Source organism: Carassius auratus, unplaced genomic scaffold, assembly GCF_003368295.1.
Source record: "Carassius auratus strain Wakin unplaced genomic scaffold, ASM336829v1 scaf_tig00216111, whole genome shotgun sequence".
Lineage (NCBI taxonomy): Eukaryota > Metazoa > Chordata > Actinopteri > Cypriniformes > Cyprinidae > Carassius > Carassius auratus.
Window position 1 is genome coordinate 565103 of NW_020528413.1, and position 25952 is coordinate 591054.

At 36.4% G+C, this 25952-nt stretch overlaps 1 pseudogene; it reads right to left on the bottom strand.

Annotated features, from left to right (window-relative positions):
• LOC113097114 (complement C3-like) overlaps positions 1-25952 on the bottom strand; it is a 32772-nt pseudogene continuing 6820 nt past the window's right edge.

Below are 25952 nucleotides of genomic sequence, written 5' to 3' on the forward strand. Positions count from 1 at the left end.
TAAACATTATATATTTTTATTCAGTCAGTAATAGTATTTATAAGTATTTGGATCAAACAATACTATGAAGATTCATGAAAAGTTTGTAAGAGATGACATTTAACTTTCTGTAATCAACACATTTTGGTTATATGATTATGTAGCACATCCATCTGTGAGAAGGCTGTTCCGGAGGTCAGTGATGCCGATGTATCGATCTCTGTGTACTGGAGTTTGGCTTTCCTCTCTTGTAGGCCAGTATTCAACCCAGGTCTGCTCTCCAAAGATGTACTGCAGACTAAAAACAACAGAAAAGTGAAAGCAGAACATACAAAATTACAAACTTGGCTACACTTGGTACAAGGGTCAAAATAAAATTGTTTCATACACTCTTGAAAAACGTTTACACCACTTAAAAAAAAAAAAAAATTCTCCAAAATAAAATTTTATATTTTTAATAAAACATTTCTTCAAAATAAAAGTCCAACATTTCGGCCAATCAGACAAAAGTATTGGCTAATGCCTATATTTAAAGGGGTCATATGATGCTCTTTAAAGATCATTATTTTGTGTATTTGGTGTAACAGAATATGTTAACATGCTTTAATGTTCAAAAAACACATCATTTTTTTTAATACTGTACATTATTGTAGGTTCTCTATGCCCCGCCTCCTTCCGATAAGCGGAGTCTCCTCTGATTGGCCAATTGACACTTTGCATTGTGATTGGCCGAACACTGCAAGAACTCGTCAGAAATGTAACACCCCTTTCCATAATCTCAAGCTTGTTCTTTCAAAATAAATGTATACAGTTAATAGTGCCCTTAGTTTTACCATCAGTTAAATAAAGTGCTTTTTCTTTCTTCTAGATAAACAGACTTCTCCCTGACATGACTGGATCAACACTAACTGCAGTTACTGAAACCAATCCTACTTTATTTGCGTGAACATTTGGGAGGCATTATGCAAATACTTCCACATAGTGACGTAGAGATGTTGGGGCGTGTTGGAACAAGCCATTTCAGGGGGCATGGTAGAGTCTTAACATTGATAAAGAATATCTCTTCGGATTCGAGTCTTTGGTCTTTGCAACTTTACAGATCTTCTTCATGCACCAAGAGCTTGAAACACTCCAAAGAAAAAGGACAAAATTAAATAGCATCATATGACCCCTTTAAACAAAAATGTCAGATATGGGCTGATATATCAGCCTTGCAGATATGTCAGTTGAAAAATAAAAAAAAAGTATTGATCGTAAAAGATGTGCATTCAAGTCTGTTACCTATCTCCAAGTTTTGACACATCTTTTAATAACATAAAACAGAACTTAGCATAATTTTAGATGAAGAATATAGTCACATCATTAAGCCATGCACAACACTCAACAGACTTCAGATGCATAAACCTCAGGCAAATCCTGCTATCTTGAAGACACACAGTGGACACCTACCTTCCCCCGAGCTTTGGCAGGTCAACAGATCTGCCCATGATGAGGTACGACTTGTCTTTTATCAATCCTAAATGTTCTCTGCAACTGGGACGGGCCAAAAATTCTCTCACTGTCCCTTCAACATTCTCATCAGTACCTGCAGGACACAACAGCATTTAGGAAAAAATTCAACTGCAGTGCAATTTAGCCTTCTGTAGAGCATGTATTAGAGAAAGACAACAACATTTAACAGGAATCAGACACATTTCAAGTTAATTTCATGATCAGTGGAGGAAACAATGATCCGTACCTTCTTTTAGTACCTCTTCCACCTTCATTTCATAGATGTCAGTGACCATTTTCAGATCCATCCCCACCACCTTGACTTTATAAACTGTAAAGCATATTATATCGTTATCTACATATGGAACTATAAGGGTCAGACCAAAAAATTTGATTATGTTGAATTAACAGACATAGTCACTATAAAGAGAGCAGTGTATATCACTTTTATATTGCATCCCATCAGGAACGAACAACTGGAGCATTAAGGTAGAAAAAATTGAGTAAATGGTGAATCTTAATTTCTGGAAGTATGAAAACATGAATTAACACACAGAACTGAATGCGTTTACCATAATCCATGCCAGCTTCACAGGCTTTATTGAGACGCACATCATCTTCAACATGGTTTTTCTTCTGGTAACTGCAGTCCTCTGTGTTTCGAGAAGTTAATAATGTTCATACAAGCACATACACACTTGAATTTCTCTTCTTTCACATTTCAGATTAAAATAAATCATAACTTCTCCAAAGCTTAAATCTGGTAAAATAGATAATTTCAGTTCAACCTCAGCAGTCTTACAGACTGGTCTGTTTCACTACTACATTTAGGACAGATTTTGCAGGCTAACATTATAAGTGGACTTCAAGGAACCACATGAAAGTATTTTTGTGGCTGATAATACCTTCTGCGCACTGGCACTGGTCTCCCTTACACAGTCTGTATAGAGCGGCATCTTCCCTTTCAGGGTGGAAGAACTTTGTACAGCGTGCATCTGAAAATCACACACAAAATAGATATGGATCACACAGAAATGTTTCATCAAATGACCATATTACCAAATTTTCTGGAATATATAAGTTACGTGAGCACAGGGTTATTTGTATAGTGCATTTCACACAAACAAAGTTAGGCATGCTGTTTATGATTCATGTTGTTTATAATAAATGGCGCTATATTTTATGTTGGTTTCATACTTGTATTTGTAATTTCTGTTTAATATACCATTACAGGATTTGTTGTGGTGTGAGGGGAACTAAAATGCATGCTAATATAGTTTGCAAATTTTCCATTTTACATTATTTTCTTATTTCTGAATGTGAAAAAGTGACTATGCAATGATGCGTCTTATCTTTTCTTTCTCTATTATTGTCTTTTTTTCTGTTTTTGACAAGTTACAGTCATGTGATACTTATATTTTCCCATAATGCAGCAATATTACAATATCTGCTTAGAATTTTTTTTTTTTTTATTAAGATTATATTAATTACCTAATATATGCATGGCATAAAGAATAGTGTTTATTTTTCAAAAATATTTGTTTTTATAAATAATGGAACTTAATTAATATATTAATGTGAGGTGTCCAGTTTAATTAAATATAAATGTGTGTGTGTGTCCATGTCTGTGTGTGTGTGTGTGTGTGTGTGTGTGTGTGTGTGTGTGTGTGTGTGTGTGTCTGGGTGTGTGTGTACCAATAGCTTACCTGGTGAGTAATATTCATATATTGTGACTGCAGCAGGTTGTAGCAGACCCACATTTTGTATTTTGTGCATTCTGAAGGCAATTCTTTCTGTCTCTCTATGCAAAACCTGATCAAACAGAAATCAAAGCAAATGTATAATTACATGTCATATTGTATACTGGAGACGCAACATGTTAATATTTGCAGTAAATGGGGGTGGGGTGGGGGGGGGGGATGTGGACATACAGCCATTGGCCATATGCCACATAGGTACTTTGTTTTGTGCTTATAATATTAAAAGAAATATGACTATCCACCTTTTTCCTAAGACCCATATCGCTTTGCACAAATTATGGGAGTAACTTCCATTTACACTGTAAACAATCAGCAAAAGTTTCGCTCTATGAATGCAAAAATAAGCATTTTCAAAAACTGGGAGCAATGAGGTGCCATTATTTTACTCACCCTTCAACCATTTATCATTTAAATAGGAAATTTAAAAGTGTAAGTCTAATAACATTAACAAATTACTATCAACATACAATGAATAATTTCTAAAGAACCTATTTCTATCTGCAGCAATATTAAGAATGTGTTAAATATCATTATAGTAATTTAGATCTAAAAATGAAAGACTCTTAGTGCATTCCATGGTTTATATTGTAAATGAAATCGGGAGAACAGGCCACAAATGCATAGTATTTGTATACATTTTTCAATTGCTTACAGTAGAATACAAAGGAAACATGAAACTATTTAGCAGGAAAATGCAGCGGGCTGAAAATAGGTATTCTATAGATATCTTTGTTATATCATGTCACATTAATATACCAAATGTAGCATCATTCTCCTAACTTCTGAAAATACAAAATTAAAGAAAATGCACAGCCCATTCAGTCAAAAACACTTGATAATTATTTGTAGCGCAATCTTCTGATTTGAAATCATTTGTTACAGTCTTTTTGAGTTGAACTTCCCCAAACCGGAAGTGCCTCCCATAATTTAAAATGCATAGGCTTTTAGGTAATATGGTAGGTATTACCTACTTTACCTACCTATAAAAGGTAGGTAATATGTCGGCCACACGGTACACAAACATGAGCACAGAGTCACATGGAACCCTGTGGATGTGCAGCTATTGAATATTAATGAACACGTTGTCCGCCAATCAGAATCAAGCATATTTTTTAGAAATATACAGCAAAAGCACATACTTGATAGTATGCTGACATACCTTTTCTAAGTAGAGGATAAGGGATCCTCGCTCTGAAAGCACTTTGTCCATCTCAAATTTCTGAATGTATCTCTCCTTCCCTGTGGACAACTAAGGGCAAGGAAACAAGAAATACATGATTAAAATGCTTTATGTCCTGCCTGTATATGATGTGTATATGTGCATGCACGATCAAGTCACATTAAAGGGATACCCCACCCCAAAATGAAAATGCTGTATAAATCACTTATACCCCCATGCTGTTCAAAGCCCGTAAAAGCTCTGTTTGTCCTTGGAACACAATTTTAGACATGATGATGCACTGTTTTTACATGTATTGAGATTTTATTTGAAATAAAATAGTGCATCCTTGTGGCAAGAGCATACACAGCATATGCTGATGTGGAGAGACAAAGAGGAGACTGTTGACAAAGGAATTGTTGAATAAAGTTATTATTTCTGTTTTCTTTGCTTACAAAAGGTGTTCCTGTCGCTTCATATAAACCAGATTGCACGTCTGATGGCAGATGGAGTATTCTGACGATGACTTTTCATACCTTTTATGGACCTTGACACTCTTATTTACTTAGCAGTCTATGGGAGAGTCTCAAGCATCCAGATTTTCATTCAAAATATCTTAAATAGTGTTCTGAAATCGAAACAGAGCTTTTACGGGTTTGGAACGACAAGGGGGTAAGTGATTAATGACAACATTTTCATTTTGGGGTGGAGTATCCCTTTAAGTTATATAGCATTTATATCTCAGACATTGTTTCAAAGCAGGGTCACATTAAGCCAGACAGCAAACATATAACAGTGTCATGGTTCAGACGTGTTAATGCAGCTCAACTGTGTCAAAATGGTGAAATTCATAAAAACAAGTAAATTTCAGCTGTAAGTCCAACAGAATTCTGTTGGCATCTGATCTTGTCTGATCGTAACAGCCAGACATAATACTGAGGAACCGTGCTAGTGATAGCGGTTTAGATTAAAACAGCTACTAGAAGCACTAGAAGCAATTAAGGGTTGCTTCTAGTATGTTCTAGAATAGTGTAATTTAAATTAATAATTTTAAAATCATACAGATGGGAGGCATCACTTCATTGGTTAAGTATCACAATACCTCTTGCAGATCTCTGCTATCCACAGAAAATCCAGTCGGTATGCCAATATCCAGAATAGACATGGTGGCATCGCGTTGATCACTTTTGTAGCTGTGAAATCGGAGATCAAGAGCAGATTTTATTAACAGGTTTTGTAGTTTGCTCCATCTTCTTCATCTCCGTTAAGGCTGCTTTCAAAGTAAAGCTTTTGGTGTGAACCTGAGAACCTATTATATTGTAGTAACACAGAGCTGCTCATCTATGAATGAACATGTTAATGTTCTTTGTAATGCGAGTCTTTATGATGATAAGCAGTTTACTTGGGCTAACAGCCTGAATAAGCACATGCTGATCAATTACAAATAAAATAGTTTCTTGGCATAAAAATAAACTAATTAGAATATGTGTTCACATACTAGAAGTCCATTGTGAGCTTGTAAGTTTCAATGGCTCCATCTTGATTTGCTAAAGATAAAAAAAAAAAAAATAATAATAATAATAAAACAATAATTAAAACCAACAACCAACACAGTGTTTTGGAGGTTTTCTTTTTGTATGGAAAGGGCAGGAACTAAGTCTTACGTGTATCGTCTTTCTCCATTTTAACAGTCAGATCAAATAAAGTACAGTCAGACTTCTTCTCAGCAGGTCTGGCGTAGTACATCGTCAGAACCTGAACACAGCAGCACGTCTCTGATTAGATGTTCACACGCTTTTATCTTTCTGTTGACTGTATAAACGCTCATGGACACTCACTGAGAGAGTGGCTCTTCCAGTTCCTCTAGCAGTCACATTGAAGTCCTGCTTTATCTCCACCTGTGGAGTGAACACTGTTGAGTCTCAGAGTAATAGACATAATAATATATAATAATTACTATTAAATGACATAGACAATACAAATGATGGACGATGCACAACTCCCATAACCCAATAAAAACAAAACTGACATGAGCAGCAAATCATTTTACTCCTCACCCTGTCTGATCGTATATGATGTGCGTTTTCTCTTTTAAAAGTCCATCTGACAGGTTTTCGTCTTCCTGACACGGACAGCTCCACGTCCAGATTGAAGTTTTGTTGGTCCCTCACCTGTGTGCGATACTCAGCCACGGCCTGGAAAACCATGATGGTCGCCTAGAAAAGACAGAAAAGCATTCAATACCTGTCCTGCAGTGTCAGTCACAGTGTTTATCACAGTCGGAAGATGAGGTGTTGATGTACCTGTGTGGTGCCATAACCACCATAGTAAGCCTGTTGTCTGGCCAACCAGTGCACTGCCTCTCCTGCTTTATCAAAGTCTTTGGCCTTCACAAGAGCCAGCACAGCGTAAGCCGTCGCTTCTAGTGAGATTGTATCCCCTACAGGGACAAGCCAGGACAGACCGGCTGTTTCAAACACAACACAGAATTAGAAACAGGACTGTCTTGCTGTTACCTAAGACATTAACAAGCAGCATTGTAATTTTATTGTTCCATTATGTAAGCTTGGTTCAAAGTGAGTACTGGTGCAAAGTGCATCTCTCTCTCATGGCTTGCTGACTCGACTGACCTTCTTGTTGGGTGGAGTGTCTCATCAAGATGTCTTTTCTGAGTTTGTTCTCATTGGCCATGGCGTAGCTTGTCATCACAACAGTGTAAGGATTGGTCATTTGTGGAAGTCGACCTTCCAAGAAGGAAACAGCTTTTCTGATACTTTCTCGCAGACTCTATAAAAGTGTATGTTAGAAGTTAAAACCAAGAGGAAGAGTGTATAGTTCTGGCAAACACAGTGGTGGAAGAGGTGCACTTACAGAAACTGATTCAGCACAGATCTCTCTGCCCTCTTGCATGGCAATCACGACAAAGGCTGTTAGAGAGCCATCTGCATTTTTGCCCTGTACGTCACCCAGGAATGAAGGACAACCAAAGAGAATTTCACAAAAAAAAAAAAAAAAAAAAAATTAAAAGAGTTTATTATTAAATTAGCAAAGCATGCTTGCTAAAAGAGCTTGCTAAAATATTTCTCCAGGACTGCAGGACTATAAAATATTGTAGGATAGTGGCAGAAGCCTATAGGTATTGCAAACCCATCTTGCTTTGGTTTCATAATTCCTAAGAAAGAGAGAGAGATAGTGAGAGAGAATTGAAATCCCTTTGTGTTCTTTCACCAAACTTTTCATTTCCACTCAGAAACTTTGTATTTGCTCACAAAACGTTTATGTCCACTTGTAAAACTTTTTGTGTTCCCCAAGAAACTTCATTCATCAAACTTATGCAGTCCCCCTAGAAACTTTATGGTCACTCGAAAATATAATTTTTCCTCCCATCACCATTTCCACTTAGGGGCTCTGTATCTTACAAATGCACAAAAGCATGTAAACGTATTATTGCATTTTAATCATTAATTGTAGATCAGCGTAATTACTTAATGCAGTTCTACTGCTAGTTTCCATTGTTGTCCTCTACAGGCGAGTTTAAATACAGTCTGTCATAATGACATTCAACTTACCACCATTCCTGATGAAAGCACAGCTGAATCCTCTTTAAAGGAGCCGTCTGGCAGTTGTTTGTGGAGAACCAGCCACTTGAGGGCGCTACAGATCACATTTTCCTCTATAGTAACAAGGTTATAGGCAATGGAGAAGACTTTGGCCACATATGCTGTCAACCTTTAACAGACAGAAGCAAAATTATGCTAAAAAAGTTAAAATTTGCTACCAATAATCTCAAAAACAATAATAATAAATTATTGCAGGGGAAACTGGGAATGAAATGAAAACAAATCAATTGATTGAAATTATAATACCATGTGCTGCTTGGCCTGTGTGTGTATACAGAATAGGAACCATCTGGTTTACGGTAGCTCAACTCCCCTTGATAACCTTCATACAAAAAATAAATAATATTTATTTGCTTATTATCTGTTTTTGATCTAAAGTTTTCAAGAGAGCATCTAAATCACCTGTTCTGATATGGTTAAGGGCTTCAGTACGGCGCTCCATGCCAACAGCCTCCCACTGATTGGTGTTGTCCAGATAATGAGTGGCAATGACAGGTAGAGTCATTTTTGATGATGTTCTGCTCTCCACATCCACTGGGTTGGACAATAAGGCGACCCATGAAGTCTCCACTGATGGCCTGCTCGATGGTCTGACCGATCTCCTCACCTGAAGGGATGAAATTCAGGCTGAGTATTCGGTTTTCAAATGAGCTCTGTTACAATGAGCTGTCATTTCTGCAACACTTTCAACACTGGTTTGATAGGTAGGTTTTTAACTGACAGCACAATCAGTATTATTTTCAGACTGTAAATAGTGGATCTGGATATTCTTTAGGTGTAATCCATAATACAATCCATAACTTTTTATTATCATTACTTCTAATGGTCTTCTTTTTTATTCTAATGGTCGGAAAATCACAATTTCGTAATTCTGTCATATTTCCAGGTCTTACTCCGGTAGTGGACACACCCACGCTGTGGTTTGTGTTGGTTTGACTCGACACAAGAGCGCGGGAATTGGAATAATCAAGAAGGGTATAACTGCAGCCTGGAGATCTCCAAATAGGGGCGGGAACTCCAAAATAGGTTGTGGCTTCCTCCCATTGAGAAACAGGCACATGACACACTTACTCAATATTTCCCCCAATCCACTTCAGTGCAAACTCTGCCCCACAACTGATTCTGAAGTTTTTATTGGTTGTGTCAGTTAAAGTGTTTCCTAAACTATGCAACAAAAAAGCTAACCGTTTGCTAAATTAACTCAGCTGGGAGTATATGTGAGACCGCACTCAAGAGTGTGAAGGTGTTAAAATAGGAGTGTTAAATTAACACTGAAGCTGAGTTAAAGTTAATGAGATAATTAAGTGATTTATTGAGTGATGATTGACCATTATTGACGGTACCTGATGTTAACATGCAGAATCAACAATTTGATCACTATTTTAATGGTGTCACCATTATAGTAGTCAGTGTTTGCTTTAGTTGGGCCCTTGAGCCCTAAAACGTTAAAGTCAAATTTTAATTGGCTGATATAACTGAGTTATAAAACTGATGGACAAGCAAAGACTATTGTTATTTCTGAACTACTGAGTTAAAGTTACACTGTTAATTATTGCAGCCCTATGATTCTTCAACCAACTATTTCCAGCATTTTAAATACAATCTGAGGAATTTCTTAAAGGTTGTTCAAAAATCATTCAAAAGAGTCTTTCTGTTAGACATGCAAACATCAAGAATTACCTGTGAATCTCAACAATGGTGAAAATCCAAAAAGTATGTTGCAGTGCATTCTGGGTGCCACCTATCAAAATTCATCCATTGCTCCCATGATGCATTGCAGCATGCATACATTATTAGCTGAATTGTTTCAGTAATTTTCTTTATTCTCACTAGTCTATTTTTTAATGTTCCTTTTAGTAGTTTGTTTACTAATCACAATCACAGGGTTGTTATAATCAATGAGTTCAATCAAATATGTTTAGGCTTTAATTGAGTTTGGTGAACACCCATGTTTTGATTTTCTCTTGTCTGCTTGTCACAATTCAGTTTTAACAGCCAAACCAAATCTGACTTTAAAAATGTAAGGCTCAAGAGCCCAACTAAACCAAACTCTGACCACTATAATGGTGAAATAGTGATTTTCATCTTTGTTGATTCTGCATGTTAACATCATGTCTCGTCAATAATGGTCAATCATCCCTCAATTAATCACTTAATTATCTCATTAACTTTAACTCAGATTCAGTGTTAATTTAACACTCCTATTTTAACACTTTCACACTCCTGAGTGTGGTCTCACATGTACTCCCAGCAGAGTTAATTTCTGGATTTTTTGCTGTGTACGGTCAATTCTGTTCTGTGATTTCTCAATAAAATAGCTTAGAAACAGAAAAGTTTTGGCATATATTTGTTGATTACTAAATCCCACAGTGTCACTACTACTAGAGAGATGCTGCCATGTAGAAATAAATTCACACACGCAATCGCTCTCACTAATGCATTCATATAAATGTAATATTTACTGTGCTACTTTATCTGTATATGTTGAAGAAAGTGCAGAAATCTGTTAGAAATAAAATGACACAAAGGCAAAATAACTGATAAAAATGAGCTGTTATTTGAGCAATAGCCATTTATGCAGCTGTGTTATATGCCATAGCTGTGCACAAGGTGTTTTTCAGAGCTCCAGACTTATTTGCTCATTAATGACGTCATCAGCGACTATTCGTAGTTGACTCCACTTTCACCACGTAAAAGTCGACTTTTAAAAAATCTGTAGTAATACAACCCCTATATATATATATATATATATATATATATATATATATATATATATATATACACACATACTGTAAAAAATTATTCCCTTTATTTACTCAATAAAATTGTTAAAAGTTTTACATCCAATATTATTAATTAGGTTTAACACATTATAATTAATTAGAAATACTCACATTAGATGGTTACAAGCAACCATTCAAAATCAGTAGAATAACATGAAAAAATAAGTGAAATTCACACAAAAAATATTGATTTTATTGAAAACAAACAAACAAAAAACACTATGCTAAAGAATACTATGTTATGCATGCCAGGCCAGTAGCTGGTGATCATGAAACACTATACATGTTCACATTTTTGTTGCTTAAATAGATATGATACAGGCATCATGTTCAGAATTGTTTGTCTTCAGTCCCCCAAAAAAGAATAATTGAAGACACCTAAGGTTCACAAACTGAATCACTGAAGAAAAAAAGGGTACATTTATAGGGTTACCATTATAGTGGTCAGTGTTTGCTTTAGTTGGGCTCTTGACCCTTGACTTTTTAATGTTACATTTTGTATGGCAGTTGTAACTGAACTATAACAGCTAGGCTTGCTAAGAGAATTGTGGTCCTGGTTATAATTTTACATAGTCATTGTTTGGCAAGTGTGTTATAAATTGAGCCTGTTCTCTGAGACAAATTAACATTCATCCAAGCAACACTTACAATTTTTCCAGACCTTATACTGTTCAAACATAGGACAAAACCAAGTCACAAATCCAGACCAAATGCTGTCAAAACAAACAACACCCCATGATCTCTTTCTTGGCTTATCTAGTGGCTGTCTCACAATTACAGAAACCAAAAAAAAAGTTTTGTTTAAAAGGTTAAGGGTCAAGATTCCAACTACAGCAAACACTGACCACTGTAATGGTAACCAAAATTTAGATTATTCCATTTTTTTACATCAGGGGGCCCGTTCTTCGTACATCGCTTATTACATCTGAGATCAAATGACACATCCAAGATGATATTATCGTGCTAATCATGATCCAGCTAATTGGGGTCTTCGAACACACCTGTTGTGTATGATCAGTATCGCTGGATTGAGTTATCTGAGATAATTGCGCGTTCATGTGTTGGCTTAAAAGGGGAAATGTATCGATACTCGAAACCATGATCAGCAGTGCAGTGATTGGCTGGTGGCAAGACGGCAATGTAATGACGTCATATAATTTAAAATGACACCTGACGAAAAACTAGAAAAAATTCTGGACTTTTATAAGGAAACAGCCAAGCAAACAAAACTACATAAATGTTATAATAGATACATGAAACATATAATAGATACATGTTTTTATTTTATTAGAATTTTTTTCATGATTCCCAATTATTTAGATTCCCAATTTATAATAGTTGTGCAGTCTTTCCATTTTTATTTCAATGTAGAAATTATCTATTCACTTAATTTTATATTTGGACAGATTTGTTCTGTGACAGCATTAATGAAAGTTTCAATATCATGTTATCTGCATCTCCTGCACTCCATCAAGGCTCTCTTATAATAGCAGTCATCACTCAAAATAATGCACGACTCTATTGTCTGTATAGCATGTGTGTAAGACTACAATAGAATTATGAAGTAATAATTTTATGACAAATAAATATTTCAGTGAGTAAAACTGGCTGTGTCTATAGTAGGCTGTTATGGACTACACATCATTTTTATATTATTTTTAAATATTTTTTTAATGATTATTATTTTAAATTATTGTCCCTGGATCAGTACGATACTTTTGTAATAAATTAGCGGTGGTAGCAGACATATTTTGAGTATCAGTTCTGGTTGAAAAGAAGCGATCTAATCCTGTTTACATGAAATAAGCCTGCTCCCGAGCAGGTTTAAGCTTATGGACCTGTTGCTATGACAGCAGCTCCGGGATGAGCTTCGGAGAACCAAATGATCCAAGATCATGCCAAATCGTCAACATTCAAATCCAGCTAACTGAGTTAGCGATGTACGATGAACAGGCCCCAGGTGTTTTCAATAACTCTGTTTTGGGGTGCTTGAAAACATAAGCTTTTGAACATGATGCCTGTATCATCTCCATGTAATCAACTAAAACATGAATTTGTGAATTACATTTTTGCACTATGTTTCTTAGTTGCCAACTACTGGCCTGGTATGCATAACATAGTATTCATTAGCATAGTGTTTTGTTTTTCTTTCTCAAAGAAATGTTTTTTTACTTTACTTATTTTTGTGCTATTTAACTCATTTAAATGGTTAATTTCTAAGTATCTCATTTGATTAATTCTAATGATTTTTTTACGTTCATGGATTTCTGTTCCCTTATTTGGTCACCTTCCTTTTCTTGTTTTGGTTAATTGATTATTCCCCACCTGTCTCCAGTTCCCTCAATAACGCCTGTGTGTTTAAATACCCGGTCTTTTCAGTTCCTCCTTGTCCGTGATTGAATGTAACTTAATGTATTTGTATCTTAACCTATTGTGAAGTTAATGTGGTGTTGTGTATAGTCTGTAATCTTCTTCGTTATCCAGTAAACTCCTCATTTGTTCTAGATCCTCCTCAAGCTCTTTATTTTACGTTAGTACACACCCCAACTTGTAACAGAATTGTTATGTGTTACATTTAATAATATTGATTGTAATCTGTTGCCATGATTTTATTAATTAAATATAGTGTATTATTTTAACAGTGTACACCAACTACACACACATTAAGATTAACGTGCAACCCTTCCTCTATATGCAGGCTGCAGCCGGGTGCTTCTCGTTTTATCCAACAAAATCAATATTTTTGAATACATTTTAATTATTTTTTTATGTTATTTTACTCATTTTGAATAATTGCTTTTAAGCATCTCATATGATTCATTCTAATTAATTCTAATATGTTAAATTTAATTAACAATATTGCTTGTAATCTGTTGCCACAATTTAATTGAGTAAATATAGAGTATCACTTTTACAGTGCATAAATATTATTACATTTGACATTTATGTCCCCCTCACTTCTGAAATGATTGCTAGTCTCCTGCCCTGTAACATAACTGATATAACACTTTAGCTATAAGCCGTTGTATGTTTATTTGGGGATCAAAAATCCTGTGGCTCCATGTGAATTTTATTTGGTGGGAAAGGCCTTTTGACTTTTTTTTTTTTTTTTCAAAGACATGTCTATAAAAAAATACGTTAATGTGCTATTCAAACTATGGCCTAATCCTGTTTTATATTCTAAGCCCTCTCTGTGAAACCAGAACATAGAGTTCATTTTAAATAATGTTGTCAGTCTTTATCAAATGTTTTTGGTCATGTGAATTGCTGTGAATTATAACTAAAACAGATGATGCATGATGCAGCAAATGAGGTAGAGCTAAAAAAAAAAAAGTGATTAGTTGTTACAAACCAGCCCCAGCATGAGGTAAGGATGCAACAATTTTTTTGTGGACATGAAAAAAATTGGCATTATAATTGTAGATAGACTTCACCTCTATTTACCTTAAAAAAAGCAAAAACAAATCACTAATTAATTTAAAGCATCTATTTCCTTACCAGTTATTGAGATGTACGTGTGAGCAGGTGTGTCTGGAACCCGATCAGCTGGTATTGCACCTTTAAGAAGAATAGGTTTATCTCCTGTACCATTTGGGATGAGAAACAGAGAAGAACAGTGAGATGGAGGAAGAGTCATGAGTCATGTTCTGATCACATTTTGCACACATTTGGTGAGTACTGAGCAAGAAAAGATCAGGGACCTAATTTATCAACAGTGTGTAGAAAAGTTAACCGGTTCTTATGCACACCAGTAAGTAATCATTGTTGATAAATCTTAAGCACAATGCTCATTCACACTCATGGACATTTGCATTCAGAAATGCCTCCAGTGAACCTATATGGTGACAACACCTCCCTTTTTGAATCACATGAATGTATATTGTATGTCCTCACTGAAATCATGGCAAAGAAAGCAATACTGACCGAGAAGCCATTCTTTGCTCTCACTAAACAGATCAGCATGTTCTTTTGAAAATTTACTCTGTACAGGGCATTTGCAAGATCAGCCATAACACCATGGCCATAACATCAAATGACTTCCCAGCTGTCTTTTATAGCTTTTCACACCAATTATGCATATAAATGTTGAACTATGAAATTAGTAATATGAGTATTTGTAAATAAAGGACACAGGAATCATGTGGCAGCACTTTCTTTTTGTAGTATCCGACTTCTAGCACTAGATTTTTTTTGCAAAAGCATGCTCAGAGTTGAGCTTGTATTTACACATGGGGGAAGTCATGGCCTAGTGGTTAGAGAGTTTGACTTCGAACCCTAAGGTTACTGGTCGGCGATACCATGACTGAGCTGCTGAAACCCTATTGTAATTGTTAGGATTTTTTTTTTTTTTTTTTTAAGTGAAGTGTGACGTGACATAAAGCCAAGTATGGTGACCCATACTCAGAATTAATGCTCTGCATTTAACCCATCCAAAGTACACACACACAGCAGTGAACACACACCTGGAGCAGTGGGCAGCCATTTATGCTGCGGTGCCCTTGGAGCAGTTGGGGGTTCAGTGCCTTGCTCAAGGGGACCTAAGTCGTGGTATTGCCGGCCCGAGACTCGAACCCACAACCTTAGGATTAAGAATCAAACTCTCTAACCACACATTATTACTCCACCCTAAAACTGATCGTGCAAACCAAACCGTAAATTGTAGAAACTTGAAACAAATAATACAAATGGTCAAATAATAGAGCTCGATTTGGGGAAAAGCCACCAATGTATTATCCCAATTGGCCAATAGGGGGCACTACAGTGATCAAAAATGTGTTTTGGTTCATAACTCCCAAACTGCATGCCGTAGACTCCAAAATTGTAGATTTATAGGTCCTTGGGTCCTTGGGTCAAGGCAAATTTGTGGTGGTCACTGTGATTTGGGGTGTAGGAGGCCTGGTTTTTCAGCAAATTTATCCAAAACCTACTTTTACAAACTTGTCCAAGGTTCTTCGCACTATTGGAACCAAATTACTGCAGAAATGTTCTCTAGACAGTAAATGTCAATGATTATCACAGTCGCAATGGGGCACCAAAATGTCAGAAAGTCGAGGACCAATTTTATGAAAACGTCTATAATGAATGAAATTTGATATATTTGCCAAACTCACTTAAATCTTTGGTCAAATGAAAAAAAAAAAAAAAGTGTGCAGCTCTCCCACTTGGGAGGCACCAGACTACCAGTTAAAGCATTTTATATTGACCACAAATATGTTACCTTACATTATAAGCAAAAGACTCCTGAATAGAGATGTAAATTAAGTTGGTGTTGTGAACCCTTGCCCATGCTTAGTAAAAGTATAACCTGTGGGAGAAAAGGTGTTTTAAACCTTATTTTGGGGCAAAGTCATCAAACTTTTTCAGTGATTTTTATCATGTTTTACTCCTGTTTCTATACATGCAGATTTATGTCCTGGTGACCAGTGAAAGTACAGTTCTGACTCTCTGCCCATTCATTTAGATAGGAGCCTGGTCTTGTTAGTCTGATATAGCTGCTCGGAGGCGTTGCCAAGATGGCGGCCGAGTGGCACGACTTGCCTAAAAAGAGTTTGTTATAACTACCCAACCATTGGTCCGATCAACTTAAAAATTGGTATGCAGTGTCTTGTCCAAAGTGGCACAAGTACCTACAGTATAAGAAAATTGGCGAATCTTAAAAACATGGCCGCCATTAACCAATGAAGTTTGAGCACCTATTTGACAAGGTTAATGGAGTTCGATTGGAAAACAAAACTCAGTGGACATGTTTGACTCGTGGCCCTAAAGTTATGTAAGACTCAATAACACACAAATGGTGTGCACATCCCAAACATCCAAATAGGATGCAGGTGCAAGACAACTGAATACTATAATCAAATAAAAAAATGAAGTCTGCACACTGAGAACTACTGCTCCAGAAGAATTTAATTAATTAAGCTCAAGCTTGAGCTTAATTAATTAAATTCTTCTGGAGCAGTAGTTCTCAGTGTGCAGACTTCATTTTTGTATTTGCCTAAAGTTATGTAAAACATTTTAAAGAAATCGGCCACTAGTTGGCTCTAATGAGTTTTTTGGCTCTGTAATGACGTGTTGTTTCACATATCCACACAATATGCATATAATTTGATAGAACTTGATATAATTTGATAGAACCTTTGACTCAAAAACCATCGCTGTCAATGAGATCACTTATTAAATAGTCTCAATTATGTAAAAAAACTACTTTTGCGAACTATTCTTGGTTTTCTTTTTCTTTTTTTTTCTTTTTTGCATAAGCTCACTCAAACCACTGCAGTAATATTCTCTGGAATCTCAAGATCAATAATTATCAAAAAAGATCATTGTCATTTGGTTAGCTATAATAGGGTCATTTAGAAAACATTATACCCCAAAGCCTATAAAAGGTAAACAAAATCACAAAACTTGATAGATGACTCTTAACAAGTAAGCACAGTTTCATGGAGATCAGACCATAGGTGAAGCTATAACAGTTAAAAAGCCTTCAGAAACACAATATTTTAAATTGCCTCAACTACTTGTGAACTAGTCCAGTTTTTTTTTTTTTTTTTTTTTTTTTTTTACTCAAAATCAGTCAAATCAGTGCAGCACTATTCTCTAGGTCAATAATTATATATATAAAAAAGTTGAACATTTGCGTTTAATCAAATATAAACCTGTCCTTTTATAATATGTTCTTTACATTGTGTACCTAAAGCCTAAAATCCCAAAGGAAAGCCCACACTGTCTCTCAAAACTGTGTAAAACAATGCATAATTTCATTCTAAAAAAGCATGCAAACTTTAAGAGAAATTGGGAAAAACAAAAATAAAATAACACTATAATAGTTATAAAGGTTAAACACAGTGTTGTATGAGAAATTGCAATTATAACCACTAGATGGCAGCAGAAGACCACTAATGGGCTTAATTTATGCATTAAAACAGTATTGTTCATAGATTTGATGGATTCATGCTTAGACATTATAACATCACTGTTATAACATTTAAAATCACATTTAGTCATAGCCTACCATTTTGTTCATACAGTTATCTTATTTTTTACAATTATGCCAAAATTATGATTACAGTGAAACCTCAAAATGACAAAAACCCTTAAAAAAGAAAACTTGCAATAAGAATTGAGTCACCTATCGTTTATGTAAAATATCTATATCTGCAACAAAATGTGTGTGCATGTATGTCTGTATATGTGTGTTTGGTTCTGCATGTATGTGTGTTTGTAAGAATGCTTATTAGAATATTAATATACCAGTTCAACCATTTAATTTTTGTTTGTATGTATCTGTGAGTCTATTCTCCATTTTAAATGTCTTTTACTGTCAGCCATTCACCTAGGTTTGCCTAGACCCTAAAAACATACCACCTTAAAGGCCTTAAAGTGCTTGAACCCCTTAATTGCTGCTTGCAGCTCTATTCATAATTATTTGTCTTGTCTGGCCAAAGGTAAAATCACATTAATGCACTGGATTTTGTGACTGAGTGCAAGTTTATGTGGTCCACAGTAAATCTCACCATTCTTAGCTGGATTGAGCTCCACATTTTCTCTTTTTAATGGAACCAGCACACCCTCAGCCTGAAAGAGAAAGAGAGTGCTAACTAACCATGATGCTTTAGTTTATCTATTGAAAATATGTCAAACATCTATTGATGATACGTATGACCAAGTAAAATGAAAAATTGACATCAGACGTACCACCACTTTCAGCGGCTTTCTCACTCCATCAGTGTAGATAGAATCATATGCTGAAGCTTTCACCTCAATCATGTGATTTCCCAGTGTCATGGGAATAATCACATATGACACGGATATGCTGGAGCCTTTGTCAACATTTACTGTCGTTCTGTATTTGCCTTTCTTACTGGCAGAGCTGCAGACATCTTCTGTTTCCATGAACTCCACACGAACCTGGTGAAAACAGGTGAAAGAGATTTAAATCACTTAAATATCTAGACAAAACTTCCTCCAAACTAAATGCATATGAACTTTGTTATGAAATGTGAGATGATAGGATATATTTCTGTTTTAGCACAGAACAGTATCTTACACTTTTCTTCAGTTTGAGTCAAGATCAGCTCAGAGATCTAAGTGATTTAACTCCAGCAGAAATGTTTACTACAACGCGTATGGCTATTATGTACATAAAAACTGAATACATTTTTAATATTAAATCTGATCTACCTTCTGCTTCTTTGGGGTGTAGTTGTGAATAATGGCCCTGATTTCCAGTTGTTCGCTGCGCACAGCTGAGTAAGGCATCTTGAGGTCAATGAAAAGGCTTTTAAAAACAACCATCTCCTCAGGTTCTGCCACACAGATGCCTTTGAGGAGGAGAACAGACACACACAGAAGTTCTTAAAGCAAAAGATCCTGGATGCTAATGTTGTTTTTCAGAGCATGTATTCTGGGTTTGCAGCTCGCCTTACCAAGTGTTGGTGACAGACTGACAGCTAAGATCTGCCAGGTAGTGATAGAGTCTTTCAGGTAGATCACCTTTTCTTTGGTTGGTATTTCACTGGAATATGCAATATATATGAGAAAATACAAATATGGAATATGAGAAATCACAAGTAAAACTAGAAACTTTTGAAGTAGAGTTCAAACACTTGTTTACCAGCCTAACAAAGACTTATGTTTTACCAGGACAAGGTTCAGATGTTCATTTATTTATTATTATTATTTTTTTAAATATAAGCACATTCAGTACTGTTGTATATCCCTACTCCGTACCAATTAACATTTATCTATTAACTCTTAGTGGATGTTATTGCATGTTGTTGAGCTAAAATAAACATTCTAGAGTGAGCCACATAAAATGCATGAAATAAAAGATATTAGAGAAACAATGCATGCTCATTTTCGGAGGAAGTCATGAACTTGTCAGCTGAGATCATGGGATATTCTAAGACTTATATAATGTCTCCAAATCACCATTTGTCACATAGCTCAATCTCCTCCCAAAGCCAACTCTCAGGGAACTGTGTTCGTGACACGATCTCTTCAGAGTCTGTATAATAGTCGTCATCATCATCACCTGTTGCAACAGATCAAGAAGAGAGAAAAAAGGAACACATCAGATAATCTAAGCAAATAAATTTTACCATTTTTCTCTTTGGTGACTATCCATTTTCTTTATCATCCATTACTACCACTTTCCAAACTACCCGAGACTCAAAATACCATTGTCAATCACTGCCACCAGATCCTTGTCCAAGTGAGAATCTGATGGTTCATTCTCAATTTATTTCATGCATTGAAAGCACTGCACAAGTTAGCGGAGCCATCAGTTCCTATACTTACTACGAGCCAGAAGCAACTCCTCCTCTTTATCCTCCATGTCCTTGTGGGTTTTCATCTGGTTGCAGCAGTGCAGGAAGGCATCTACACAATCTTTTCCATCGACTATGTACCTGGATCTTCGCTTACAACAATAGCCGAGTTTATTTTCCCTCATCCCATCAACACAGCACTGTTTCAGTTCAGCTTTTTCAGAGTATTTTTCAGCTGAGAAGACAATGTTAGTGTAGAACAATGAGGGGAGAATGAGAACTACAGAAATACATAAGACATGAAAACGTGTTTGAGAACTGAGTTGACCTAAATTAAAAGAGCTTTGGGTCTTTAACATAGTAAAGTTCCCAATATACTTGAGAGAAAAAAAAAAATCATTCGAAACAGCTTGCCAAACTAAATTTACTTAATCTTTCTGGCTGGTTAACGCCTTCAGACTACCATTGGTCTGTGACAATTATAGGTAGGTGTGGCTCTGAAAATCTTGTGAAAATCTTCTCTGGACCATTTTGTCTCTTTATTCTATTGAGGTCAGACATGAGTAAAAATACTAATAGAATGTTACACAGTTTAATGATGTAAAGCTGTTTGCCTAAAGCAATGTGTTGTGTAAAGTGCAACGTGAATAAACGTGACATGTCTTGTCTAGAGTGCTGAGCTGGTGCAAACAATGCTCATTACTATAACCCTGTGCTTTCTTAACTGCGGTTTTCTCACCACTGTTATTCTTTGCGCTATTCTGTTTTTGGGAGGAAAGCATGAAGCACATAATTACATAATCATTACTCCTAAGCAAAGAACAAAAATAGTATGAAAGTGACATTCAGCCAAGTATGGTGACTCATACTCAGAATACGTGCTCTCTGCATTTAACCCATCCAAAGTGCACACACAGAGCAGTGAACACACACACACACACACACACACACACACACACACACACACACCCCCGGAGCAGTGGGCAGCCATTTATGCCATGGCTCCCGGGGAACAGTTGGGGGTTCGGTGCCTTGCTCAAGGGCACCTAAGTCGTGGTATTGAAGGTGGAGAGAGAACTGTACATGCACTCCCCCCACCCACAATTCCTGCCAGCCCGAGGCTCAAACTCACAACCCTTCGATTGCGAGTTCAACTCTCTAACCATTAGGCCACGACTTCCCCAGCGTATATCCGGGACTTAAGAAAAAGCAGAATATCCTTTCTGGTTTGAATTGTAAGAGCAAAATCTGTGCAAATGTAGCTTCTCACTCAGTGTACTAGTGATCTTCTGGAGACTCTCAGCTCTTCGTCTTCTCTTTGGAGGTTTGGGACAGTCGGGCACTAGAGGACAATTAATTGGAATTAATTATTTTATTGTAAATATACTTGGGTGATGTTATAGAATTTAAGAGCAATAATACATATTTAGTAAACTTAATCCAAGTATATACCAAAACCACAGAACTAAGACATGGGGAGACAAATAAGAGAAAAGTTACAGTACAACATTCAAGATCTGACCAAAGACAAAAGAAACAAAGGGACAAAGTACATGTGAGAAAAAAAGAAAACTTGCTACAGTAAGACGCCTCAGATTTAAAGCCAAAAGTACATTTAATGGGATTAAAAATGCCTTAGTTGAAGGACAGCTAAGTTACCCTTGGAAATTTCTTTGTCTAGTGAATAAAACTGTAGAATAATATGATAATAATAATAATAATAATAATAATAATAATAATAATAATAATAATAATAATAATAATACTTGTTCTGATGTTGGTGCCTCCTGCAGAGCTGGACTGAAACATCAGACCTGCGTCAGTGAAAACCCCCATACGGTCCCTCCCACCTCCTGCTGTACAGCCAGTGTCATGCTTCTCTATGATGTCCCAGATCTAGAGGTGCAAAAAAAGACACCAGTGATGTATGTTTTAGCCCAAAAACATCATGTTGCACTGTGAAGTTTGAAGAAGATCCTTCACCTGAGTCTGAGTGAGTCTGTTCTTATTAAGGACTTGCACAGCCTTGTCAACCACCACCAGACCAACTTTAGCTCCAGGATCTCCAGTTATTTCCAGCTTCACCTCATCTCCTGTGTCATAGGTATTCATCTTTTCCTTAACCTTAACTTGGAGCTGTAATTAAAACAAGAGATGATGTGTCAGAAAAACAGACCTAGTTGACACATCAGCTACTTCTTGTGATGGTTGACCCACCGTTCCCATGCAAGTGTCTTTCACATCGACCCAGACTGAGTCAGACACCACCTCAGATGATCCCACATGATAATAGGCCACAAAGCGGAAGGATGGCACCATGTCTTTGGTTACAGGCACAAGCAGAGACACTAAAGATTGTCCTTTTCGCTTAAACCTGTCTACGCTTACAATCTGACCTTTACTTAAGATCTGAAAAGGAAGCAGATGAGTACAAATATCGTTAGCAGCTTTGTGTGGTTTTAAACACAAGCTGTGGTAGTAATCAAACATAGATGCAAGTAACTGATACATTTGTCGTACAGATGAATAAGAAATAACAATTATATTTACCATGTATGTGTAGTCTTGATCTTTGACTCCTGGACTTTGTCCAGTGTTCAGAAAGACTTTCATTGAATCACCCATCTGAAGCTCAGCAGCATCAATACCAATGTGCATGTAGTTTTTGGAGCCATCTTTGGGAATGTAGGCATCAGCTGTCATCTTCTTCACTGCCTGCTGATCGTCTCTTAATTGTGGATCTTTGGTCTTTGCCTGAAAAAAAAGCATGCTGATCCACACAGACAACAAATAAATGTAAATAAACAGCTAATTGCACGCCTTGGCAGGTCTTACAGTGATCTCTTGTGTAGAAGATCCTCCCAGAGTGTTGACTGTAACCTTCGCAATGCCATTGTGTTTTGTTTTACCTTTGACAGCCCCCTGACTGCCCACCACTTCCACTTCCACATTCACAGCAGGCGTCTGGTCAGGATTTGTTACATAGACCTTTTTTAAAACCCAGTCCAAAACAAGAGTGATCTCTGTTAATAAATTGATGAAATTGTTGCTCATTTCCTATAACCCTTCAGGTTCTCAACTATCTGGGCAATGTTTTATACCGAGATGTCGAAGGGCATTCCAGGTTTGAAGAATTGTGTTGTTTTTTTGAAGTGGATGGTGTACGGTGACGTCACAATCTGAATACCTCTCCTTTCTGCTTCCACCATTTCACTGCCTGAAACACACAAATGACTAGCTTCTCGCATTCAATCACACACATGTAAACATGCATACATATGTACAGTATCTGTTGAGTCATACCACTTTCTGTTAAAACACTGACAGAAACATAGATTGATTTTCCAACCAGCTGGTTAATGTTTGGAAAGGTCTTAGTGATCATCTGATGTGTCAGTTCTGCAGAACCCTCTCCTTTAATGATCTTTTCATATGAGAAAGAAAAAATAACAAGATGAAGTAAACGGTTTTAAATTTCTTTTTTTTTAAATTGTCCTCTAAATTATGAGAAATTGGACTTATCCTAACTTGGAAGATGTTAAATGTCTCTCACCGGAACTTTTTTCAGAGATGCAGGAATACTTATTTTCTTCTCACCGTCCATCACACCAAACACCACAAATGCATAGCCATCCACCTTCTGTCCAAACAGGTACCTATAAAAGGACATCCAATTTCAGCTGTAAAAACTGATTACTAGTTAAAATTAAATTCACTTAGTGTAACTTAACCATGTCTACACTGTAAAACCCAACAAGTTAACTTAACTCAAAACATTTGAGTAAACCGATTGCCTTGGCTGTAAAACCCGACAATTAAACTTAACTCAAATGGTTTGAGTAAACAGATATCCTTAAGTTATGTTAACTCAAACCGTTTGAGGAAACCGATTGCCTTAAACCATTTAAGTTGAAAAAACTAACCGTTATGAGCACTCTGAACTTAATTCAGTTGAGTTCACTGAAAGAAGATATACATTGCAATTAAGTGATTAAGTGATTAACTGAGTGATAATTGTGCATTAGTGATGAACAGCTGCTGTTAACAAACAGAATCACTGAAGAGAAACACAAGAACTACTACAACTGACTTCAGACACAGCCTTAGATGAAATCAACTGAAATAAAATACATGAAATCTCTCAAGATCTGATTAAACAACCCCACAAACAGCATCACCAGCTCCACTTATTAATAACCAGACTGACTTTATTTCTGTCAGACGTCTACAGAAGATCTTATTGAGAATGAACTAAGGTTTAGATGTTGATTTATTGTTTCATTTGAAGTAACCATGTTAGAGATCAGTGTCTGCTTTAGTTGGGCTCTTGATCCTTGATTTCTGTCTTAGTCTTTTCTCTGGCTGTTATAACCGTGTGTTTCTAAAACACATTTGTTGTAATTCAAAAGCCCAGAAGAAATATCATCAGGTGTTAACCTGTACCTAGGTGTAGGTTCTTATACTTTATATTCTGGTGATTCTGTTTGTTAACAGCAGCTGTTCATCACTAATTCTCAATCAGCACTTAGTTAATCACTTAATTACTTGAATGCAAAGTTTTAAAACGTACATGGTTTAAATCAAGGCAATCTGTTTACTCAAACGGTTTGAGTTAAGTTACTAGTCGGGTTTTACAGTGTAGTTGATTCAGGCATAATAAAAGTAAGGGAACATTTAATCATCACAGTATAACACCAAGTCAGTTAAACTCCAAGGATATCAATCTGTTCAACTGACCCTTTGCAAAGACCTGTCCACCTTAGTTACTGTTGCTATGTCCGAAAAGCCATGCTGCTCTCACACCACACATCATCTTCTCACACAGTGGAAAATACATCGCAGAGCAAAGTGGAAATAGACAACACCCCGACAGCAAGACAGAGCAGTTGACTTTTGGTTAGAAACAAAGTCTTGTTTTGACATATATATATATATTTTTTAAAGAAATTAAATAAATAATATTTTGTGGCTCTTTAATGTGTCAGGACAGATCACTGTATTGCCTCAGTTCAAGCAGCACATGAACCGATCAACTTTTTATTTTCTTTTATTTATACAGTAGAAAGATGTCAATGAACACCATTTTCAAGGATTCGTTTTAAAGGAATTTAAGTTAATTTTATCGATCTTTTCACTAAATATGATCCTTATTCCATGGGATCATTAAGAGCCCATTAAAGCTGCATTGAAACTGTTATTTGGACCTTCAGTCCGTTTATCCCCTTGAAGTCCAAAATATGTAGAAAAATACTGTAAAGTTTTCCTCAAAAACCATAATTTCTTTTTGACTGAAGAAAGACATCAATGTCTTGGATGACATAGGGGTGGGAGGTAAAGCATCGCAGAATTTTTATTTTGGAATTGAGCTAATCCTTTAAAGTCACAACTAAGCTGCCAGCGGCCAACAGTGCATTTACCATGTTTGATCAATCAAGTCTTCACAAATCAACACTTTATTTGCTTACAATAAAATCCACAGATGTAAAATGCTTCAAGCATACCACAATCACTTATATATTTTTCCAGATAAAATTAACAACAATTAAAATACACCATTATTTTTGCTCAAAGATTAGGAGTAATACATCAAAAGAAACGGTTTATTTGTGTACACTCACAATAACAACAAAATAAATAAAGAAAATAAAGAAAACACTATAAAAGTCACACTATCCACATAGCAACATTGTGTCGGCCCAGATGCGGTCCACATCTGGCACCCGTGGAAAGATGATCTGGCCCACATGCAGTGTGGAATGATGGCCCTTGGGCGGACCGCTCCTGTTGAGAAGCACCCGGCTGCAGCCTGCAGATCGAGGCGGGGCTGCACCTGGGGCGGGGGTTGCACGTGTAGCCCCACCCCATACCTACTCTGATTGGTTCAATCGTCTTTC